Below are 13393 nucleotides of genomic sequence, written 5' to 3'. Positions count from 1 at the left end.
ACAGCAGCTGTGGACCCACTCCACCAAGACTTGCATCCCCAGATGTAACTCTCAATTCAATAGAGGGAGAAAATGGAAACAAGTCACTCCTCAGAGTCCGGAATAAGGTTCAATCTGCAGAGACCATGAACAGACCTACATCCAGGGAGTTCAAGATGGAACCTGGCCAGAAGACATTGTCCAGCAGACAGCAAACAGGAGCAGCATGACATTTACTTAATGACAGTTCAAAGTTACAACAGCCTTGGACAAAATCCTCGGAATTATGACCATTGCACCATTGTGGTCATTTGATCACAATTTGGGAGCCTGGCAACTGGTTCGCATTTATGATGGTTGCAGCATCTTGCAGTCTTAACCCTAACCCTAACCCTTGCAACCTGTGATCTTCCCAGCTGATTTCCAACAAGCATTCTGTTTATTGGAGGTGGGCAAATAGAAGTTGCAGAAGAATTCTTCTCCTCTGTTCCTCTATCAAGCAGGTCTTTGTGCTTCTGACAAAATCTTCCAGAGGAAAACTCCTTTTGCTAACTAAAGAGCCGTGGTGGCACAGTGGTTAGAATGCAGTACTGCAGGCTACTTCTGCTGGCTGCCTGCAATTCGGCAGTTTGAATCTCACCAGGCTCAAGGCTGACTCAGCCTTCCATCCTTCCAAAGTGGGTAAATGAGGACCCAGATTGTTGGGGGCAAGAGGCTGACTCTGTAAACTGGTTAGAGAAGGCTGGAAAGCACTGTGAAGCGGTATATAAGTCTAAGTGCTAGTGCTCTTGCTAAAAATCAGAATCTGTCTACACAAGTCCTCTTGTTTTTCATTTCTCCCTGAATGGCTCTGGGTAGCCACTTCCTGGTTGTTTGGGAAATCAGCTAAGATCAGAGCAGATCAGGGAACTTCTCTAATATTCTCTGTATTTTTCCTCCAGCTTTCCTTTGGGTCAGCCCTACAACTTTTTGAAGGAAGTTATTTTGGCATTGCAAGGATAATTTATGGCTAATTGTTCTCCATCTATAACATACCAGCAGATATAGCATGTTAATGTCATTCTTCAGTCAACCTTAACTTGTGGGTCTGCACATGTGCACAGATGTATATGTAAGTGCAGATCTTGTACCACACTTTTCTAACAAAGACTTTCAAATTCAAATATAAAATATCTTGAAGATTGATTCATTGATTGATTGATATCAAGTCACTGTCAACTCTTAGCAAACACAAAGATGTGTCTTCTCTCTGACAATCCATGCATAATTTGACCTTCGGGGCTTCCAACAGTGACCTCATTTCCACCTTAAGTTCTTCCCTCTTGACAATGACTGTTCTTGTCTTCTCTTTCCTTTCATTTTCCCCAGCATTTGAGCCTTGTACAGAGAGCTGGTCTGTGATTTCAATAATGTAAGTCCTTGTATCTGTCAAGATAAATTATTCTACTTTGGACACCTTATGCAGAGTCTGGAGTGGGATGATTTGTACAAGAAAATAGAATATGTTCATACCACAGACAATCCCGGGTGGACCCAAAACTCAGGTGGTGACTCTTCTGAGATGTGCATGAAATGGAGGGAGGGAGGCTATGTTTCACCAGCATCCTGACTTTCTGGATTTCTCCTATGGATGCCTTATCCAGCACTCCCCCTCCACAGATTTCTCAGTTCATCCAGAGACAATCACACTTTTCTGCATGCCATCCTCACCCAGAGTAATTCTTAAATAAGAGATTTTAAAGCAGGGCAGGATCAAGGTTTTATTCCACAGGTGGCCCATGAGAGCACCCATGGGGGGCGGGGCGGGGGGGAGAATGGTGTGCTCCTGTGTACCCCATAATCACCCAGAGTTGTTCTGGAGTTGGCTGGCACCTAAATGGAAACAAATGTCAACAAAGAAACAAATAAATCTGCAATTTCTGACAGGGATTTAAGACAAGAACCTTAAGCATTTCAGTGGCTTGAGACATTTATCATATTTTTTTAAAGCTCCAAATCAAACTGCCATTGGATTAGATCAGTTGGCCATTGTATTCCCTGGTGCACCCTTGGGAGTCTTTGAAGTCCACATGGACATCATGTGGAAGGGAGGTTGTCCCAAAGCCCCCTCCCTCTATTTCCATGTTGCCTGGCACCAAAGCCCTGGTGAGCAGAGAAAGACAAGTCTTCTTCAACAAGTCTTCGGACAGCCATTTGTCTGAAATGGTCAAGGGTCTCCTGCTCAAGCAGTGGTTGGTTGCACTATGAGACCTCCAAGGTCTCTTCCAGCGCTGCAATTTTGTTATTCTTCATTGTATGAAATTTGCCCATTGTGACCTCCATCATGATCCTTTCTAAATGCCAGATTGCTCTTCTATTATGGATAAACGCAATGGAAAAGAACCCATGGCCTTATGGAAAACCTGCACCAACCTCTCTGTCTCATTGGAGAACCCAAGCTTTTGACCAAGACCAGCCAAGCCTTCTCATGATGCAAGAGATCAATATCCTTCTCACTTCAAATCTGGCAGACCTACTAATGCCGCCTTGCAAAATGTAATAGCTAAGATTGCTTAAGTTAGAAAGGAGAGGACCAGAAGAACTCTCACCAGTTGAGTCTCCTTTTCCTGGGGTGACACCAACTTGCAGGGCTGACACACAAATGGAAACACTTTTAAAAAAGGATGGGTGTATTTTCCCCCTCCCCACACACAAACAATTGCAACACTACTCCTCCACAGAGGAAACTGGAGTAGTTTTTAGAGAGTGATTAGTAAGGAAGAGCCATTGATGTAATGGCAATTTTACAGACCCTGATGATGAATGCAGGAATTATTTCCACTATGCCAAGTGGCCACATTCAGTGAGGGACAGTCCTGGGCAGTTTCATTTCCCATTTCTGAAGTAATGATGTAGTCAATTTTCTATTACTGCAATTACTTGCAGAACAGGAGACATACAACATTTGTCATGATGAGGGAAGTGGAGGCTAAAGCATACGATGAATGGTTGTGGGAACTGGGAATGTCTACTCTAACAAAGAGAAGAACTAGGGTGACATGATAGTCTTCCAATTTTTGAGGGACTGTCACAGAGAAGAGGGGTCGATCTATTCTCCAAAGTATCTGAGAGCAGGACCAGAAGTAATGGATGGAAAATCATTAAAGAAAGATCCAACCTAGAATTAAGGGTATATTTCCTGACAGTGAGAACAACAAATCAATGCAACTGCTTGCGTCCTGAAACTGTGGGTGCTCCCTCACTGGAGGCTTTCAAAAAAAGACTAGAGAGCCATTTGTCCAACAAACTTGGAAGGGACCTTGGAGGTCTTCTAGTCCCTGTTCGAGCAACAGATCTTATACTGGTTTAGACAAATGGGTGTCGAAGACAGGCATCATGTCCCCCCAATCCTTCTCTTTGATAGGCCGGACATACCTAACTCCCTCGATTGTTCTTCATACAATTTAGCCTCCAGACCTTTTATTATCTTTGTTGCTCTTCTCTACCCACTTTTCAAGGTCTCAACATCTTTTTTTGTATCGCGGTGACCAGAACTGGATGCAGTATTCCAGGTGTGGCCTCACTAGTGTGGTGTAAAGTGGTGCTATCACTTCTTGTTGCCTTGACGCTGTCCCTCTGTTGATAGGACTCTGGCTCTTTGGAATATGTGGGGGAAAGGGGGCGGGTGGAAAGCAAAGCTCAATCCGGCTGGCAAGGGTCTCTTATTGTAGCCCATCTCAGTAAAGTTCCAGTCTTGCTGCACAGCTGATTTCGGATCTGGCTACCTAATGGATGCTGAGAATAAATCACCCAGGAAGAGTGGCACAGAGACAATCGCAGAACTAGCGAGGGGTAAGAAAAGTCAGAAGAATGTGCTAAGATTGGCAAAGTATGCTAACCTGAACTTCTTCCAGTTTCTTCAAAGTAAAAGCATAAGAACCAGAATATTGATTCTCAATTAAGACAATCAAAATGCTTTCAGGTGTAGGAAGTTAGCACTCACCCCTTTCCTAGAAGAATGAAATATTTTAGGGAATATTTAAAAAGGCAGAATATTATATTTCCCTGGATGAGAAATGGAGAAACATGTTTTAAAGACAAAGCAGCTTCCTGCTTCCCCCTCCCCCCCCCTTTTGTCAATGGGCCACTAAGGCCTCAGCCAAGCTCACTCATTTCCCTCCCCACCTTTGTCAATGGGCCATCATCTGCAACACAATAGGACCCATCTAGCAACAGAAACTCATTATATGACAAAACTCAAGCAAGCTTGAGAGACCACCTACAAAGTTAGCTAAGACCCCTAGACCACCTGGGAGTTTGACAACCAATCAGGATACATTTCTTATACAGGAACAAGAAACTCAGAATGGGGGCCCAACAGAGGGCATGAAACCAAGGCACTCCCAGCATCTGGGGCTTCTGTGTTTTCTGCTCAGGAACTCAAGCCATGTGATTTCTGTCCACCATTAAACCATCTTTCCAAGCATGTTTCCAGTGTCTTTTTCCCCACTTGGAACTGAACCCAGATGGACATTTCTTCCAACAAGGCAAGAAGGAAATTGTAGTTATTCTATTTTTTGCTCAAATTCTCCAGGAAGTTGATACACATTCCACTGGGCAACTGTGAGTAGCTAGTGGGAGGGGCAAAATCGCAGCTTGAGGTTATTAGAAACATGATGGACTGTCACTCTCTAGGGCCAGAGGGCTTATATCTTCGCATAATGATGTGCCTGAACCTCTCTCAGCTGCTGTTGCAAAAACATGTTCTGTTCCAGACAAGAGGGAGAATCAGTCTTTTACTCCATCCCTAAGAAACATGGCTGTTCTTGCATATCCTTCCACTATTGTACTGTACTCTGCCTGAGGCAGAACTTTGAAATTGCCTGTAATTTTGCTTTACATGAGCTTCACTGCGGGTATTCACAAATTTGCTGCTTACAATAAAACCTTTTTGGGTTTCATTTAAATTTCTCGGGCACTTTGCCTCTGGAGGAACTTTTAGTTGTATCTGATTTCTTTGACATGGTTATGACAACTTAAAAAAAGATACAGAACAATTCAGTGAAGATTTGTGCAAGTATCTACACAAAGTCACAGAAGACAGCACTAACTGGATTCTCCCATCCTGGGCTCCCTCGCTCACAACCTGCAAGTGGCTTCTCACAACTCTTCCAATCAAGGAGGGTAATTCAGATTCATTTCATGTCCTCTTTCAGATTATTGTTGACATCTTTAATGTATACCATTTATACATCCATTTTCATATTATTTAGTAATGAAACAAGATAAATCAATAAACTAACCACAATTTTAAAAACTCAACATTCAGAAAACATTTTGTAGAGATTCTCAGTCCTCCAGGTCATGGTTTTTTCAGGAGGCAACCTGAAGTCAAAGGTGCTTTTTCAGGAGGCAACTGGACTTCCTTGTTTTTTCTTTTGAAAATGTTTTGCTTCCCATCCAAGAAGCTTGTCATTTGCATCCTTTTTTTAAAAAAGGAACCAGGAGCACCACTCAGATGACCCTGAGGACACAGATAAACCTCCAAGAGCTTCAATGACCCTCTAAAAGGATTCAAATGACTAGCTGTCTGCAAGGAATATAAATCCTTCCATTCCCCACCATACGGTCAGAGCTGAAGAAGCTTCTTGGATGGGAAGCGAAACATCTTCAAACAAAAAAACAAGAAAGTCCAGTTGCCTCCTTGAAAAGCATCTTTGGGACATTCAGAAAACATTGTTTTCCATGGCACTGAAATGGCCATGGAATAATCTTCAGTGATGAAGTCAAAGAGCTCCCATCAAAGTGGCAAGCTTTATAAATCAGGAGTCCCTAATTTTCATATTTGTAATATGCAAGTTAGAAGAAATCATAAATCTCCATATAAGCAGTCATCTGTATATATTAGCTCATTTTTTCCTTGAAGATCTACTTCTTCTTTTGAAACCACAGTCTTAGAGCAAAAGCAGAAGCTTTCATTAATAACGGAATCATCAGCCAGAGCTCATGTTATGCTACAAGAATCATGACACGCTATTTCTCACTTGACTGGAGCTGTGGACAAACCCCAGTGTGCCCTCTGGGTCACTGAACACTCCTATGGATCATTGCAACATTAAGAGTACCTGTCTTGTGTTGTTGGCCTTCTCACCCACTTTCCTTGTATAAATGGAAATTGGTCCAGTGGGCTACCCTGTTTCCCCGAAAATAAGCCCTCCCCTGATAATAAGCCCAATTGGGCTTTTGAACGCATGTGCTAAAATTAGCTTCCCCCAGAAAATAAGCCCTCCCCGAAAATATTTAAACACAGAGCTGGAAATCAGGTAAGATGGCAAGAAGGCTCCATGCGCCTCAAAATAATAAGAACTCCCCAAAAATAAGGCCAAGCACTTATTTTGGGGTTCAAAGAAAATATAAGGCAGGATCTTATTTTCAGGGAAACACGGGTAGGTGCCTCCATAACTGGAACCAGAATAAGAATAGAGCTGGAAAGGACATTGAAAGTCTTCTAGTCCAGCTCCCTGTTCAAGCAAGAGACCCTAAGCCAATTCAGACAAGTGACTGTCCAGTCTCTTCTTAAAACCCTCCAGTGATGAGGCACCCACAACATCTGAAGACAACTTCTGTTCCACTGGTTAACTGTCCTCAGAGTTAGGAAGTTTCTCCTCCATTCTAGGTTGCTTCTCTCCTTGATTAGTTTCCATCTATTGTTTCTTGTCTTGCTTCCTGGTGCTTTGGAAAATAAGTTGATCCCCTTTTCTTTGTGGCAGCCCCTCAAATACAGGAATACTGCTATCATGTCCCACCTAGTTCTTCTTTTCTCTAAACTAGTCAAATCCAAATCCTGCAACTGTTGTTGATATGTTTTAGTCTCCAGGCTTTTAATCATCTTAATTCCTCTTCTTTGCACTTTTTCCATGTGGTGACCAAAACTGGATGCAGTATTCCAGATGTGATCTTACTAAGCTAAGGCTTTATAAAGTAGCACTAATACTTCACGTGATTTTGATTCTATGCCTCTGTTTATACAACCAAGAATTGCATTAGGTTTTTTGGCTGCCGCCGCTCACAGCTGACTCATGTTTAAGTGATTGTCCACTAAGACTCCAAGGTTCCTCTCTCAGTTACTGTTTTTGAGTCAAAATACAGAAGTCAGAATACAGAACAGAACACAGAATACAGAATAACGGAGTTGGAAGATACCTTGGAGGTCTCTTAGTCCAACCCCTGCCCAAGCAGGAGACCCTCTACTATTTCAAACAAATAGCTGTCCTTAAATAGCTGCCCTCTTCTTAAAAGTCTCCAGTGATGGGGCACTCACAATTTCTGGAGACAAGCCATTCCACTGATTAATCTTCTTCCGTCAGGAAATTCCTCCTCAATTCTAGTTTGGATCTCTCTTTAATTAATTATTTATTAATTATTTATTTATTAATTCAATTTGTATGCCGCCCCTCTCCGAAGACTCAGGGTGGCTCACAATGCATTTAAAATCATTATAAAAAATATTTAAGAATTAAAAACATTAAAAACCTTAAAACTCATTCACACCATTCATGGCTGGATCTCGCTGGATCGCAACAGCGAGATCAACGGCCCCAGGCCTGCCGGAAGAGCCAGGTCTTCACCGCTTTTCGGAAGGCCAATAGGGTGGGGATGGTCCGGATCCCAGGAGGTAACTGGTTCTAGAGAGCTGGGGCAACCACAGAGAAGGCCCTCCCCCACGGGCCCGCCAGCTGGCATTGTTTAGCTGACGGGACCTGGAGGAGACCAACTCTGTGGGATCTTACCAGTCGTTGGGAGCTATGCGGTAGAAGGTGGTCTCGAAGATAGCCTGGCCCTGAGCCATGTAGGGCTTTAAAGGTAATAACCAACACCTTGAATTGTGACCGGAGACCGATAGGCAGCCAGTGCAGCTCATGGAGAATGGTATAATGTGGGTGTACCTAGGTGCACCCACGACAGTTCGTGTGGCTGCGTTCTGGACCAACCGTAGTCTCTGAACACTTTTCAAGGGTAGCCCCATATAGAGCATGTTTCAATAATCTAACCGTAAGGTGACAAGGGCATGAGTGACCGTGAGGAGAGCCTCCCGATTCAAGTAGGGTCGCAATTGGTGCACCAGGTGAACCTTTGCAAAGGTCCCCCTAGCCACAGCTGTCAGATGTTGCTCTAATCTTAGCTGTGAGTCTAGGAGGACACCCAAATTGCGAACCCGTTTTTTTTTTTTTAAAAAAAATTGATTTATATGCCGCCCTTCTCCGGAGACTCAGGGTGGCTTACAATGTGTTAAGCAATAGCCTTCATACTTTTTCATATTTATACAAAGTCAGCTTATTGCCCCCACAAACTGGGTCCTCAATTTACCTACCTTAGAAAGGATGGAAGGCTGAGTCAACCTTGAGCCTGGTGAGATTCGAACTTACAGACAGCTGGTGTTAATCACAATGCTTTTAGTCTGCTGAGCCACCAGGCCCTTTTCTTCCCCCCCCCCCAGAACCAAGGATGGACAATCAACATAGTCTTTAGGAGGCAATACCCACAGCCACTCGGTCTTGTCTGGGTTAAATCTGAGCCTGTTGACTCCCATCTAGACCCTCACAGCCTCCAGGCACCGGCCCATCACATCCACCGCATCACTGAATTGACGTGGGGTAGAGATATACAGCTGGGTATCATCAGCGTATTGCTGATACCTCACCTCGTATCGTCGGATGATCTTACCCAGCGGCTTCATGTAGATGTTAAATAGGAGGGGAGAGAGGACTGAGCCCTGAGGCACCCCACAAACGAGGGGCCTAGGGGTCGACCTCTGTCCTCCTACCAACACCGACTGTGATCGACCAGAGAGATAGGAGGAGAACCACAGTAACATGGTGCCTCCCACTCCCAGCTCCCTTAGTCGTCCCAGAAGGATACCATGGTCAATGGTATCGAAAGCTGCTGAGAGGTCAAGTAGCACCAAGATGGAGGAACAACCACCATCTCGGGCTCGCCAGTGATCATCCATCAGCATGACCAAAGCAGTTTCCGTGCTGAAGCCAGGCCTGAAGCCAGACTGAAAAGGGTCTAGATAATCTGTTTCCTCCAATGACCGCAGGAGCTGAAGTGCCACCACTTTCTCTACAACCTTTCCCACGAAGGGTAGGTTGGAGACTGGACAAAAGTTCTTTAATTCTGCTGGATCCAGGGAAGGCCTCTTGAGGAGGGGCCTTACAACCGCCTCCTTTAATGGTTGCGGGAAGGCCCCTTCCCTCAAGGACGTGTTAACTAAAGCCTGGAGCCAGCCTCGTGTCACCTCCCTGCTAGCCAGAACCAGCCAGGAGGGGCACTGGTCCAACAAACAAGTGGAGGAACTCATCGCTCCTACAGCCTTGTCCACTTCCTCAGGAGTCACAGGCTCAAACTCATCCCACACAATAGGACTAAGACCTGCCCCCATCATCTCGGTCGGAATTGCCCAATCAGAGTCCAGGTCCATACGAATCTGAGCAACTTTATCCAACAGAAACTGCACAAACTCCTCAGCTCTACCCTGCAAGGGCTCCTCCATTCCCCGTACATTAAGGAGAGAGCGAGTCACCCTGAATAGGGCGGCTGGGCGTGAATCCGCAGATGCAATAAGTGTGGAAAAATGCGAGCATTTTGCCACCAGTATCGCTACTAAATAAGTCCTAATAAAGGCTCTTAAGAGTGTTCGGTCAGATTCGGAGTTACTGATCCTCCAGTGTCACTCTAGACGTCTCTTCTGGTGCTTTATCTCCCGGAGCTCCTCGGTAAACCAGGGAACTTTCCTGGATCCCCCGCCATGGAGAGGTCGCAAAGGCGCAATCTGGTCCAATACCCCAGATGCCGCCCTATTCCAGGCAGCCGTCAGAGATTCAGCCGGACTGGGGACAAGGGAGTCAGGTATCTCCCCAAGCTTCTTTTGGAACCCTTCAGGGTCCATTAGGCACCTGGGGCGGAACCACTTAATTGGTTCCACCTCCCTGCGATCTTCCCTAATGATCTTCCACTGATTACTTCTTGTCCTGCCCTGGAGAATAGATAGAACTCAGTGGTGGATTGCCCCTGGTTCGGACCAGTTCTATAGAACCGGTAGTAAAACCGGCGGGAGGCTCCACCCACTGACCCTGACGACATCAGAAGCGATCTGCGCAGAAGCAAGGCGTGTGCGCGAGCGCAATCCCATTGCAAACCGGTAGTAAAGGTAAGTAGAACCCACCCCTGATGGAACTCCCCTATTCTACAAGTCTATTGTAGAATCAATCTTTCACAGCTGCAAGCAAAAAGCAAACAAAAGCGCAACACAATTGACAGGAAGATTTGACAAACTGCAATTGGTTTTCTGATTGATGCTAATTTACTCACAAGGTAAATCTGCAACTTCTGGAGCCTCCCAGTTACCTGCAACCCTTGGTTTCTTCTGCCCCACACTTTTGCCTGTCGTCTCCAGGTTGGCCAGAGGATGGGAAACAAAGCAGGAGGATAAAGCTGGTGAACACATTTCAAGTTAAGGGCAACTTTCAAAGGGAGAAGACTCATTTTGCACCCTGGCAACTGATCTTGGAGTTCTAGTGGACAATCACTTAAATATGCGCCAGCCAGTGTGCTGCAGCTGCCAAAAAAGCCCACACAGTTCTAGGCTGCATAAACAGAGGGATAGAATCAAGATCACGTGGAGTGTTAATACCACTTTATAATGCCTTGATAAGGCCACACTTGGAATACTGCATCCAGTTTTTGTCACCATGATGTAAAAAAAGATGTTGAGACTCTAGAAAGAGTGCAGAGAAGAGCAACAAAGATGATTAGGGGACTGGAGGCTAAAACATATGAAGAACAGTTTCTGGAACTAGGTATGTCTAGTCTAATGAAAAGAAGGACTAGGGGAGGCAAGATAGCAAAAGCTACCTCAGAGGCTGCCACAAAGAAGAGGGAGTCAAGCTATTCTCCAAAGCACCTGAGGGTAGAACAAGAAGCCATGGGTGGAAACTAATCAAGGAGAGAAGCAACTTAGAAGTAAGGAGAAATTTCCTGACTGTTAGAACAATTAACCAGTGGAACAACTTGCTTCCCGAAGTTGCGAATGCTCCAACACTGGAAGTTTTAAAGATGATGTTGGATAACTATTAGTCTGAAGTGGTGTAGGGTTTCCTGCCTAAGCAGGGGGTTGGACCAGAAGACCTTCAAGATCCCTTCCAACTTTGTTATTCAATCTATTCCACTTCAATTGTCCAATAAGTCGATCCCCTCTTCTTTGTTGCAGCCCGCCAAATATTGGAAGACTGCTACCATGTCACCCCCAACCCTACTTTTCATTAGACTGGACATACCCATATATGCAAACTGTTCTTCATATATTTTAGCCTCCAGCTCACTAATCTTTGTTGCTCTTCTCTGCACTCTTTCTAGAATCTCCACTTCTTTTTTATATTGTGATGACCAAAACTGTATGTAGTATTCCAAGTGTGGTCTTTATAAAGACTTTATAAAGCAGCACTAACACTTCACATGATATTGAGTCTATCATTGTGTTAATGCAGCCTAGGATTGCATTGGCTTTTTTGGAAGCTGCAGCATGCTGCTGGCTCATATTTAAGTGATTGTCCACTAGGATTCCAAGATCCCTCTTACAGTTATGGCTATTGAGCCACATTTCACCTAATCTGTATTTGTAAATTTGTTTTTTCTTGCTTAAAAACTTGCTTTTCTCTACACTGAATTTCATTTTGTTGGATAGGCTCAGTATTCAACTCTGTCAAGATCAGGGGTGAAATCCAGCAAGTTCTAACAGATTCTGGAGAACTGGTAGGAGAAATTTTGAATAATTCAGAGAACTGGCAAATACAACCTCTGGCTGGCCCCAGAGTGGAGAGGGAATGGGGATTTTCCCTGCCACACCTACAGAACCGGTAGGGAAAAATTTTGAATTTCACCCCTGGTCAAGATCCATCTGGATGTGTTGGCAATTCCTGCCAGCTTGGTGTCATCTGCAAATTGGATGAGTTCTCCTATTCCCTCCTCTAAATCATTTATGAAGATATTGAAAAGCGCTGGGCCTAAAACAGAAACTTGGGGTACCCCACTGCTTACTTCCCTCCATGTAGATGTAGTTCCATTAAGGACTACCCATTGACTATGGTTTGTCAGCCAGTTACAAATCCATCTGGCGGTGATGCCCTCTATCCTACATTTTTCTAGTTTACCAAGAAGTAGGTTGTGGTCTTTTTTGTCAAATGTCTTACTAAAATTTAAGTATACTATGTCCACAGCATTTAGCTGGTCCACTAATTCAGTTATTTCAAAGAATGAAATAAGATTTGTTTGGCGTGATCCATTTTTGACAAACCCATGTTGATACTGGTTATAACTCTGCTTGCTTCTAGGTTTTTCTCCCAGATGAAACGAAAAGCTCATACTTTCATTCTCTGTGCATGAGATACATTTTTGGAGGGACCCTATTGTTCCCTCAGACGAATGCTCTTTCAACATTTTGTGCCATGAATTTGATTTGGATGCCTTGGAAGTGAACTTGGTTTTTTGCTTGTCAGAAAAAAAGCAGAAATAAGTGTCTTAGCCAAAGCAAGGCAGCATTGCTGAAGGGTCCCTGACCTCTTTCGCAACCTGACAGAAGCCGAGGCAGATCCTCGTCCCCAGAGCACAGGGGTTACAGCAGCACAGATTGGAGAACAACCCTGCAGCTGCCAGAAAGCCCCACAGCCGAATCCCAACAGGCTTCCTCCTCTTTCAAAAGCCTCCACAGGAAGATGGATGGAGACCATTGTGGCTCCTTCCATTGAGTCCTTTAATTTACCCACTCACTGTGCTACATGGACTTCACTTCTTCGCTAACTACCCTCTAAAAAGTTAGGAAAAAAGGGGCAGGAACCTCCTTTTGGTGTGGGGAGGCTTTCATTTCCTCAAGGGAATCTGAGGCTCCATGGCAGGTAACCCCGAGGCAAATGATGGATTAGTTCTTACTTGTTCCTAAGCCCTCATGGAAGAATTCTATTTATTTAGAAAATTTATATTGCGGCCTAGAATAGAATAGAATTTTTAATTGGCCAAGTGTGATTGGACACATGAATTTGTCTTGGTGCATATGCTCTCAGTGTACATAAAAGAAAAGATATATTCATCAAGAATCATAAAGTACAACACTTAATGATAGTCATAGGGTACAAATTAATAATCAGGAAACAATATCAATATAAATCGTAAGGATACAAGCAACAAAATTACAGTCATACAGTCATAAGTGGAAGGAGATGAGTGGTGGGAATGATGAGAATATTATTATTATTATTATTATTATTATTATTATTATTATTATTATTATTATTAATTGAATTTGTATACCGCCCTACTCCTGAAGGACTCAGGGCAGTAAACAGCTAAAAGGTAAAATACATATAATACAAATGTTAAAAAA

This window comes from Pantherophis guttatus, chromosome 12, assembly GCF_059756535.1.
Source record: "Pantherophis guttatus breed Tessera chromosome 12, ASM5975653v1, whole genome shotgun sequence".
Taxonomy (NCBI): Eukaryota; Metazoa; Chordata; class Lepidosauria; order Squamata; family Colubridae; genus Pantherophis; species Pantherophis guttatus.
This window is presented reverse-complemented; position numbering follows the sequence as displayed.